Source organism: Babylonia areolata, chromosome 2, assembly GCF_041734735.1.
Source record: "Babylonia areolata isolate BAREFJ2019XMU chromosome 2, ASM4173473v1, whole genome shotgun sequence".
NCBI classification, from domain to species: Eukaryota; Metazoa; Mollusca; class Gastropoda; order Neogastropoda; family Buccinidae; genus Babylonia; species Babylonia areolata.
In genome coordinates, this window is record NC_134877.1 from 50,118,124 (window position 1) to 50,130,623 (window position 12,500).

The following is a 12,500-nucleotide window of genomic DNA, read 5'->3' on the forward strand; positions in this document are numbered from 1 at the left end:
GATGGAGACAGACAGAGAAACAGAGAGACAGGCAGATAGATAGTAATACATAGAGAGAAAAAAAGAGAGACAGACAGAAACAGACAGAGAGACAGACGGACTGGCTGACATACAGAGAGACACGGAGAAAGAGAAAGAGGCAGACAGAAACAGAAATACTAACATGCTGACGGAGACGACAGGCAAAGCTGAAATTCCGTGCCATGCAAGAGTAATCCAAACACGGGGACATTTACTGGGTCTTCCATGCGCAACATCCACCGTTCCCAGTGGTCCAATCTCAGCGCACCAGACAGACCGCCAATTGTCAGATCTATTATAGACGGCCCTAGAACCGCTCGACGTATGAGGAAAACACAGACCGGTACATTGCTGGTAGTTTCATCTCAGGAGATGGACAGGGTGATCCGTAACAGATTACTTCGACACCCCAGTCTGGGCTGAACGACCGGCGAGCTTGGCCATTTTAACAACCCCAATTTAACGCCAGATAATAGTTAAAGAAGAGGGTCGAGCTGTTTTAACTTTCTTTCCTGTTCATATGACATAAATAATGTAAGTAGAAATTATCTACGTGACTATGAATTTAGTCAGGATGTACTTTTTCACTAAATCAAGTCTGCAAAGTGAAGTTCTGTCAGTTTAGAATGAAACACTTTCTTAAAGGATGGTGAAGGTTCGGTGAACACCTCGAAAGAATTTTATCTTAATTTCCTTTAAGAATATATATATATCGTCGTCGGCCTCCTTCCGTCTTGAGGGACAATGACTGCACCAGAAATGTCGGGCATTGCACCCTGCTGTATATATATATATATATATATGTAAAACACAGCTTATCTTATACCTAAAGCATCCAATCACAGCGAGACACACAGGCAAAGCGTTGTAAAGCTGGATCTGACTGGTGCTGGGATCTCGTCCGAGAACCAGTCAAGCATTCTGTACTTTGTGTTGTAAATGAAGGGGATTGTGTTACCTTTTTCATCAGATGCACGCTGTGCAACCCAGTCAGTCTTCTGCCAGTTCAATTATTGCTGTGTGTGTGTGTGTGTGTGTGTGTGTGTGGAGAGAGAGAGAGAGAGAGAGAGAGAGAGGACCAACCAGACACAAGTATGCTTCAGAATCATCATCTACCTCTGTGTCTCTCTCTCTCTCTGTCTCTCTCACACACACAAGAACCTGCATGGAGACAGACAAGCACGTGTTCTACGAAAGCTGAACGCTTTTCATGGACTCACTCATGTTCTACCTGTGGTGACAGACAGCATTCCCCTCCACTGACAGCTGAAAACAAAAGTTCAGCGACATATGATTAGAAAGACATGATACTGCCGTGGTTTTTACGTCACTGAGATAGGCTACACGTCCAGTTTGTCAATGTACACCCTATGTGTCGCTGTGTAAAAGAAGTGGAACTAAAAAAGTTCTGACAAAAAGGCTCTTCATGAAGCCAGCAGCAGTGTGTGTGTGTGCCTGTTACCATGCAAATCGTGGAGCTCCTACAACTTTCCCTAGGGGCAAAAAAGAAGAAAAAAGAAGCGTGTGTGCGGGGGGAGGGGGGGGGTCGAGGGGGGAGGGAGGGGGATGTAGGCGGGGGAGACGAACACACAGCAATTTCCTCTTTCCTATTTTCTGTGACGGATGGAAGGATTGCCCATAGACTGGAAAGGATCTGGTAGTGTACGTCAACGTGGAAGTTTCTATTCCTGTTGTGATGGATCGTTTAAGACCGACTGATCCCTGGAATTGACTGATCGCGTTATTATGTTATCGTATTTGTGACAGAATTGTGACACACACACACACACACACACACACACACACACACACACACACACACACATACACATACACACAGAGAGAGAGAGAGAGAGGAGGGAGGAAGAGGCAGGAATGCAGGCAGACATAATATTATCCTGGATCTCAAACTAGGGGGAAAAAAATCAGGAATGGGTGGAAACAAAGAGCGCTGTAAACACGACCCCATAGACACATCTGCGTGAACAAAGCCTTAATATCTTCCTCTTCGCATTGATGATTCCATTTCTCCTTTCCACCACACGATTCCTTTACTTTTTTTTCCATTTGTCAGCCGTGTTTTTATTTTGATTAAACCATACAAGAAAAATAATCGTATCAATATCAATCTGCAAAGACAGCCGCCACATATTTGGTGCGTGTATATGAATGTGAATTTTACGACATGACTTTGTTTAAAAGTTTGCTGTCCAGTCGAATTCATGATTATATTGTATTGTTTTGTTGTGTAGTGTCGTGTCGTACCGTGTTGTATAATATTATACTGTATTGCAGTCACGACAGATTTTTCTGTGTGAAATTCGGGCTGCTCTCCCCGGTGAAAGCGCGTCGCCAATGCGTAGCTTCACCCCCTTCCATCTTTTAATTTGTTATTTAAAAATAAATTTGACTGGGGGTGTATTTGTATTGTGACGAGCTTCAAAACAAAATAAAATATCATTTGAACGAAATACCTCACCCTTCATAATTATGGCACCAATAACTAATGTTTTACAGATTCTATTTTACTCATTTGTCATGCAGAATCGTCAATCCAGTACATTGTATATTTTGACGCACAATGGCTGCTTTAGCAGGGCCAGCTATCCACCTCGCAAACTGGTCCCCCAAGCGGCCAATCGCAATAAGCCACGCAGACAGCGTTGTTAAGCCACATCTGATTGGTGACGGGATCTGCCCGTACAACCAATCAGACAAGCCATTCTTCCGGTGGCCCGGCAGAGTAATTGCTCCTATTAGAATGCATCAGTGACTCTGGAGAAACACACACACACACACACAGAGGCAGGCATGCAGGCAGACAAACAGAACGGTGGAGGAAAGGGACAGAAAAAAAACTGAAAGAGAGAAAGCACAGAAGAGAGAGAGAGAGAAAGAGTAATCCTATGCGAAGCTGAACTCTTTCGCTCTGCCTCGATCTCCGCAATAAAACAGTATCGTTCATCTATCACCATCCGTCTGATGTTAATAAGCCCCACAGAGAACAATTACTGATTGGCCGACTCTGAGCGCTGATGGAACAGTCTGCGTGGAGTGAAGATTAATGGCTTAATAGCTCGTGCTCGTGGAAATGGGTGAGGGTGGATGGATTAAGATGCAGGTGGTGTTTTCGTTATCGATATTCCTAGAAAACTAATATTTTATGTCGGTGAGAGAAAAGTTATTTTTGGGTCATGGGGGTGGGGGGGGGGGAGGGAATTGTGGGGGGGGGGGGGATGTGAGGCTAATCCTTTCGGTGGAGAAAAAAAAGACCACTGGACAAAAATATGATAACCATGAAAGTACTGGTACTGCTACTACTGATGATAATTATGCAAAGAAGAATAAGAGTACAATGAGTGTCATATCGTTCTCTTTCTCTCGCTTTCACAAGAACAAAGCCCGTTATACGCACCCACATGCATTCAACCTTACGTCACACACACAGAGAGAGAGAGAGAGAGAGAGAGAATCAAACTCACGCGCACGCACCCATATATTACACGCAAGCACCCAAACACACTTCCATCTAATCACTCTCAGTGGAAAAAAAGACAACAACAACAACACCCCCACCCCCACCCCGCCACACACACACACACACACACACACACACACACACACTTCGTTCATTTACTTCTAATCCGGCAAGGTTTTTAATCCACCTGTTCTTCCCGTTTCGGTGTAAGATGCTTTGTTCACAGATGGGGGGAAGCGATGAGGATCGGAGGACTTAACCAACCACAGCGGACGACACAAAACAACTTTTTTTGTTTGTTTCAGCCAGTGTCATTCATTGGTTGGCTGGGCTGTAGACACCGCAAAATGGGATTGGATTGGTCGTGGATTTCCTCCGACAACCAGTCACATCGTTCATTCTCTGATCCGAGGAGAAGGCATTATGTAGTGGTATACATGTAATGGTAAATTGTTTGTCAATATTGTAGTGTGTGTGTGTGTGTGAGAGAGAGAGAGAGAGAGAGAGAGAATCTTTAATTATCGGACTTCCAACCAGTTAACATGGAGAGTGAGTGAGGACGGATTTGGTGAAATACTTCAGTTTCTATATACAGAAAATGTATGAAAAGATGGAACTAACCATGTGAATGTCTGTCACCACATGTTTGTACCTACAATAGTATTTTACTTACTCGTCTGTCTCTATGCCTGAGCCTGTCTGTTATCTCTCTCTTTCTTTGTCTGTCAGGGTCTCTTAGTGTCTCTCTCATATCTTGTCTGTGACTGAGGTGGAGAAGAACACATACAGAGAGAAACAGAGACAGCGAAATGGAATGGCAACAGACTGACTCTTACCCAAACACAGAGATGCAGGCAAACAGACAAGTACTTGTCAAGCATACAAGGGTCAACTTCCACCCAAAGTACGCAACAAAGGTTGGAGGTAGGGGGTGGGGGGAAGCAAAAGACGAGAAAAACAGTTTTGCTTTGCAACGACACGCAATGTCAATGGTCGTGTCAGTATAAAGGCACCCACAGACTTTAGCACTTGTTCTCTTCGCACAGCCTAGCACACACAGACAACACAACCTCTGCACACAATCCTGTTCCCTTACTGATTAGCTGTCAGTAATCCAGTCACTGCAGGCCACACGGACAGTTGCCTATGTTTGCAAGAAGAGCTCGAGTTGGTGATGGATGCGCTCACAAAGACCAGACAGTGGGCACTTCCGCGGGGTCGGTATAAAGGAAAAAATAGAGGTTTCATTCTTGCTTTTGTCTGGTTGTCTGTCAGCATTCTGCTCCCCTCTCTCTCTCTCTCTCTCTCTCTCTCTCTCTCTCTCTCTCTCTCTCTCTCTCTCTCTCTCTCTCTCTCTCTCTGTGTGTGTGTGTGTGTGTGTGTGTGTGCAGATAGGTTTGACAGAAACATACACATACAAGCACAGCTACAGACACTCATCAACTGAGCTACACTTCCGCGAGCAAGTACGACCAAAACGGCACATGCTCACGTATGTAGGAGACAGCACGCACAGGAATAAAACTACACGGGCACAAACATTGATACAAGCGCAAATATGCATAGCCAAAAAGCCTTGACATGGAAAACAGTGATAAAAACAGTAGAAAGAAGATGATAGTGAAAGGGGCATAGACAGAAACAACAACAATACATTGGTATATCACCAAAGACAGAGGAAACAAAGACAAAGAAAAGATAATACAGAGATAAACAGCGTGCTGTGAGAAAATAAAACAGTAGAGAGACATTGACAGAAATCAACATAAAGAGTCAAAGACCGACACAAAAAAACAAAAACAAAACCCACCAAGAAAGACATAGACCTCAAATATCTATACAACCTTAGACATGCACAAGTACACATGTAGACTCTTCACTCGCGCTCCACTTCTCTCTCGCAAACAAGCAGCAGAATAGAGACTGATGCAGAGACACGGGGCGCGAGAGCCAGACAAAACAAAAATAAACGAAGTATGCCAGGTAAACCAAACCAAACAAACTCCCAGACAGGCAGGTGGAGAATCACCTGAGGCTCCAAAAGACTGCGACAGAGATAGACGGGATATGACTGAAAAGGGAGAGTGAAACAGCCCCGCCTTTGAACGCCACAAATATCATTGGCCCTAACAAAAGGGTTCAACGGCCTTGCCCCGATCTTTCAGTCAGTCAGTCATGGGGGCTTATTGTCCAACCGCGCACTGGAGAGAGTTACCACTCTTTACTATTTGTTAATCATATCGTCTCCTGGCCTCATTATTTGTTATTTCCAGTGGATAAAGTGCCGAGGCAACCATGTATTTGTTCTGTATTGTCCATGTGTTCTGTGTGGCTTATTCAGGATTAAAGAGGCTATGCCAGTCTTGAATAAAAGCTAATTTGTGTTTGCACATTTCTTCTGTCTTTGCTGCTGTGTGCACATGTCAAATGATTGGTATAAAGGCAGGGGCCTGGCGCTTTCTTCTAGGGAGTGTCTGGGTTTGTTCCAATGTACCTTTTATTTACCTGTGTGTTAGCTGAATCGGTAGCGTAAGCATCACTGACTTGAAGTTGTGTACCTTGTGAAATGGAGAGAGTTACCACTATTTGATAATCATATCGTCTCCTGGCCTCTCATTATTTGTTGATCTCTAGCGTTAAAAGGTTTACGTTCACCCAGCACACAATAAGTACACACAAAATACTAGCCCAGGGCAGCCTTGCTTCGTCGCTGATTGGTCATCAGGCATCCATTCACAATTCGCCACGCGAGGACAGGTATGTAAAGCCAGCTCCCACTGGTGATGTGTTCACACACAATGAATCAGACACACTGAGCTTCTGTCACCTCAGGACGAAGCAGCCAAAAATGGCTAATTCTGCACCTGTTTGTTCTCTGGATCTGTCTGTCCCATGTTTTCTGGACAGATTTCAAAGCGAACATCGCTAATCACTCACTTCCAACCATCGTAGCAAAATCTGTATGGAACATTTATGTATCCGCTGTTTAGCGCAGTTTTTATTTTGAAAAGACACAAAGAAAAAAAAAGATCTGAAATCTATAATAAACTGACATTCCAACCGAACTCGTTGTTGCAAAATGACACACGACTCTGAGGTTAAAAAAAGAAAGAAAGAAAAGCGTATTGTCTGAAAAAAGAGAAAGTAGAAAATACAATGTTCGTGAAACCAAGTATGACCGGTCAGCTGGGCTGATGTTACTTTGAATGGAAGTGGACTGACCGAGACCCAAGCCGACAAAATGGCGTTGAGGGCGTGAGAAGGAAGGTGTGAACGGGCACCTGGCTTTGGTCGGGGATGGTTGAAAGTGGCAGGAGAGGGCTGGTCCCGCTTTCCTGTAGCGAACCCTGTACGCTGTCAATAGGAAATCACTACCCCTCAGTCTAAAAAAGGCGACGGGACTTTGTACCATTGGAGGGGGGATGTGGGAGGGGGGTGGGGGGCAAAGGAACTAAGGAGAGGTGTTGCGTCTTTAAAGATTTGAAGAAACAGAAAGGAGAGAAGAAATCTGAAATGCGAGTTACCTCAGGGTCTGGCCAGTGCTTTGGATTTGTGGGTAGGCCAGGTATCTACTCTCCCTGCTCCCCGTGGCTCCTCCCCCCTCCCCCCCATTCACTCCCTCCCCTTTTTCTGGACGTGTAATATATATATATATATATATATATATATATATCACGCCGCACGTTTTGACGCCTCCATGAAATGTAATGTATGTATATGTCTGTCATGTTTGTGTTCTGTCTGTTCAGCTGCCCCCCCCCCAGAACCCCGCCCCCCCCCCCCCCCCCCACACACACACACACCCCACCTCTCTCTCTCAGAGGCTGTCTGTGACTCTGTGTGTGTGTGACCTCTGCTTGTCTGAGAGAGAGCGATAGAAAGATATATTCATACACACACACACACACACACATATATATATATAGATAGATAGATAGATAGATAGAGATTGAGACAAACAGAGACACAAGGAGACAGCGTGAGAAACAGAGACGAGGGAACGGACAGAGACTGAAACATGAACAAATTAACAAATTACTGGACACGGAGGCAAAGAAACACTGTTGGCTCAAAGGTTACATTCAACACAGAGGGGCCGTGCATTGCCACAATATCAATGGTCATGTAAACAGGAAGAGTCTCGCTGTCTTGTCCTATTCCTTCAGTACACACGCACACACACACACACACACACACTACATCGCTCAGGCCAATCCTGCTCCTTTGCTGATTGATACACTGTCATCCAATCACAGTACGCCACGCTGACGGTAGGTTGTAAAGCCAGCTCCTACTGGCGATGGAGTGGTCCCGACAGCCAATCAGACAGCAGGCACTTCAATCACGTCAGGTTAATGGGGCTGTGTGGCTTTTGTTCTGTTCTCTCTGATGGTTGAACACGTATCAGTGTCCAGTTGTGGTTTCTCTGTCTGTCTGTCTCTGTCTCTGTCTCTCCCTCGCACACGCAACAGTCAGATACGCACATTGCCAAACATAGTCATGGACACTCGTATAAGCTACGTCCACACGTCCACACCAATACATGTACAAATACACATACATACACGCGTGCACGCAAACACACACGCACGCACAAACACATAAGCCAGCGCGCGCGCACACACACACACACACACACACACACACACACACACCAGCAGAAGCAGTAGGGAAGGACTGAAACGGTTGAACAAACACACGCAATCACATACATCAACGTAATTGCACACGTATATCAAAACATATCTGGAGGCAAATTGCATACACGTATCACATATATCAAGAGGCAAACTGCACACGAGTATCACGTGTACCTGGAGGCAAGCTGCACACACATATCAACCTGACTGCACTCATCCATCAAGCTAATTCCATCACGTAAGCGCAGGTGGGTGCCCCTGGTTCCATACTTTCCTACACAATTTACTGCACAAGAGATAAAAAAAAAAAAAAAAGTACAAGAACCTTAACCTCTTAACTGCTGATCCTTGGTAACTGAGATCAGTGTGGCTCGTGTATCTGGAGTGCAGTGAATACCTTTTGTGTCTCATCAATCGTGTGACCAGAATTGCCGGACAAAAACTACTGCATTCCCGAGAGACGATGTCTGAATAAATGGTGGTGACTGACATCCTGACCTGTAAGCTCTGTCTTATCTCAGTGAGGTGACGGCCTTTCACTGACATCCTGACCTGTAAGCTGTGTCTTATCTCAGTGAGGTGACAGCCTTTCACTGACATCCTGACCTGTAAGCTCTGTCTTATCTCAGTGAGGTGACGGCCTTTCACTGGCATCCTGACCTGTAAGCTCTGTCTTAGTGAGGTGACAGCCTTTCACTGACATCCTGACCTGTAAGCTCTATCTTATCTCGTGAGGTGACAGCCCTTCACTGGCATCCTGACCTGCAAGATCTGTCTTATCTCGTGGGGTGACAGCCCTTCACTGACATCCTAACCTGTAAGCTCTGTCTTATCTCGTGAGGTGACAGCCCTTCACTGACATCCTAACCTGTAAGCTCTGTCTTATCTCAGTAAGGTGACAGCCCTTCGCTTCACTGACATCCTGACCTGTAAGCTGTGTCTTATCTCAGTGAGGTGACAGCCCTTCACTGACATCCTGACCTGTAAGCTGTGTCTTATCTCAGTGAGGTGACAGCCCTTCACCAGAGCACAACGTAATGAAGGGAAGATGTTAGATAACTGATTCGCGACCGGTTACTAAATCGTAGTACCAACGAAGAACATTACATATCATAGTATGAGAGTAACCACAGTAATCACATCCACAGTTTCTTTCTCCTGTTGATGGATATCAAAAATAAATGTAGATGGATTAAATGTGTGGTGGCTATCTGTTGTTTTGAACCGTTTGTAGAATGGCGTATTAGCATTACAATTTAGAACTTCACTTCACACTCAGAGAGAGAGAGAGAGAGACGGGGTGGGGGGGGAGCAGAGGGGGAGAAAGAGGGTTTGGTTTTCTGCAGTTTTTTGCCAGAGACAATCCTTTTGTTGCCGTGGGTTGTTTACGTTCACTTAGTGCATGCTGCTTCGGTTCATCGTCTCCATCGAAAGAGTAGCACCCAGACCACCACTCCAGGTCAAGTGGAGGAGGGAGTAAAAACCCCGATCCGAATACTGGACTCGAATCATGGACACTCGCTTCCTAACCAGGGGCACTAACACTAGACCACCGCTCCACCCTGTCTGAAGTTCGATCTTCAATACAGAGCAAATAAACGTAACGCGGGTGCTTCAAGTTCCGTGGTTTTTGTACACAGACAGACAGTCTCCAGTTTAAAAGCATCTTCAAAGAAAGAGAAACCAATTTCGGGACCCTACCCCACCTTTGGGACTGTACTGTCCGAACTGGTAATGCCGGATGAAGGTTACTGTTATCATTGTTGTTGTTATCATTATTATTTATATTTGTATTATTGTTATTTACATCATCATCATCATCATGATTACTAATACTCATCATCGATCCAAACCTTTTGTGCTGTGTCCTCCAAATCAGCGAAGTTGACTGGGAGTTATAATCATATTCTATGATTATGATTATGACCTTCATTATCATCGTCATCAATACCATCATCATTGTCGTCATCATCATCATCATCATCATCATCACTACGATCATTCTTGTTGATGTTAGGAGGAAGGTGGCAGAATGGTTAAGACGCTCAGCTGCCAATACAGAGAGTTCGTGAGGGTGTGGGTTCGAATCCCGCTCTCGCCCTTTCTCCTAAGTTTGACTGGAAAATCAAACTGAGCGTCTAGTCTTTCGGATGAGACGATAAACCGAGGTCCCGTGTGCAGCACGCACTTGGCGCACTGAAAAAGAACCCATGGCAACGAGAGTGTTGTCCTCTGGCGAAATTACGTAAAATGAAATCCACTTTCATAGGTACACAAATATGTAAGCATGCACTCAAGGCCTGACTAAGCGCGTTGGGTTATGCTGCTGGTCAGGCATCTGCTCAACAGATGCGGTGTAGCGTGTATGGATTTGTCCGAACGCAGTGACGCCTCCTTGAGAAAGTGAAACTGAAACTGAAACTTGTTGATGTTATTGTCGTCGATCTCCTCGTCGATTAAGTCAATATTCTTTTGCGTTAAAGCTTAATCTAACAACAACAATAACAACACTACGCTCACAGCGTTTCTTTAATTTTTTTTTTTTTTTTTTTTTTAAACCAACAGAGAACGCCCACAAGTTTCATCCATTCTGGCAGTAACACGACGCCAGTGCAGCATGTCAACAGCGGCGCGTGCGCGGCAAGCCCCCGACCAATCTGACGGCCATAACCTTCGTCAGGCCTCTCGCGCCAACATCAAGAAAGTGCTCCAGCCCAGCGATACATCATCCTCCAACAAGACAAGGCGCCTGGGCCTGTGATGTAATTGAGCACGTGCTCCAGTTCCTTTAGGGTGACGGATGGTTTTTTTCCGTTGTGTTTATCGCTGGAGGCTTCAGCTAGCAGGGAGCATGCAGGCGATTGGCTTGTTTGCTGGTTAAACCAGCTTCCCGTTTCCCCGCTTTCTCGCCCCGCGTACGCATGCGCACGCGCATGTGCGTGCTGGTAGCTCCTTTAGTGCGCATGTGCACGCAGGAAAAAAAAAGACGCGAGTGCGACTGTCTGTACATAATAAGATTCTTTAGCATATGTAACAACGGACCACACAGCATCGAACACCTGCCTATCACCGATTAATGACAACTGCGGACATCTGTCCAGTTCAACTTGACCTTAAGGGCGTCACGCCGATGGGTCGTTAAACTCATCATCTCTCATATGTAACATTCTTTATCTTGTAAAGTTGCGGGAGAAGACAAACAAACCATAACTTGAGTCAAAAAAACAAACAAAACAAAAACAAAAACGAACAAAAAACAAACAAAAACCCCCACAAAAAACCCAAACCAAACAACAAACAAACAAAAACACCCACACACATAAAAACAACAACAACACAAAAACAACTTGACATGAAGAGCTTGAAACAAACCGGACGTTATAACCGACCCACACAAAAAAGTGTTTGTGTTCACGAGCGGTTTCTTGTGCACATCGACAAGACTGACATGCTTTCGCGAACGCTCTCATCCACATGCTTCAAAAACAGAAACAACAATATCATCATCATCAACAACAACAGCGACCACAACAGCAACAAACAAAAACGACAACAACAAAAAAGCTAACCAATACACCAAAGGAATGAAAGAAAGGAACAAAGAAGGAATGAAATGATGAATTTACAAAAGAAGAAGAAAGAGTTGAGTCAGAGACGAAACACACGCTTTGAACGCTGGACAAAGTGTGACAGAAAGCCACACAGCATTCAGCTGGACAGACATTTGACAGTACTGTCTACATCCCAGCTGGCAGCAAAGCCATATCTGGACTGCTAAAAAAAATATTTAAAAAAAAGCCACTGTTCAACACGAAACACTGTCACATCTGAGAGAACAACAACCGGAAACAAGACAGTTCGCAGCATATCATCTTAAAACCATTCAACTCCTTGTGGCAAATGAGACTAGGCTGTGCTGAGAACGTCAGTCTTCCGTATTAATTTATCATTCTCAGGATTTTTAGAAATAAAAATAGTTTTAAAAGGATCCAAAATACTTTAAAGCCACACACAAATACATTTAAAGGTCATCGTTGGAAAACAACACGACGGAATGGACAGCTAGTGGCCATCCTAGTGTTTACAATATCACTACCTATTCTCCAGAAGAACAAAAAACAAACAAACAAACAACAACAAAAAAAAGACAACAAAAAACAACCAACAACAAAACCATAGATGTACATCACAGCTGACAGAAAAAGAGAGAGAAGGTGTCGAGGTTTGCTGAAAAAAATTAGATAAGGGAATGGAATGGTAAGGTGGAGAGAGAGAAAAAAACAGACAATAGTGAAGGGAGAAAAAAAAAGAAGACAGAAATAAGAAGAGCAGTAGGAGAGGAAATTACAAGCACAGACTTT

General features: G+C 44.5%; 1 protein-coding gene across 1 annotated transcript in view; it reads right to left on the reverse strand.

Moving 5' to 3' along the window:
* Positions 1–12,500, reverse strand: part of LOC143302258 (vasoactive intestinal polypeptide receptor 1-like) — a 103,489-nt gene that overhangs the window by 90,337 nt on the left and 652 nt on the right. The window lies entirely within an intron of this gene.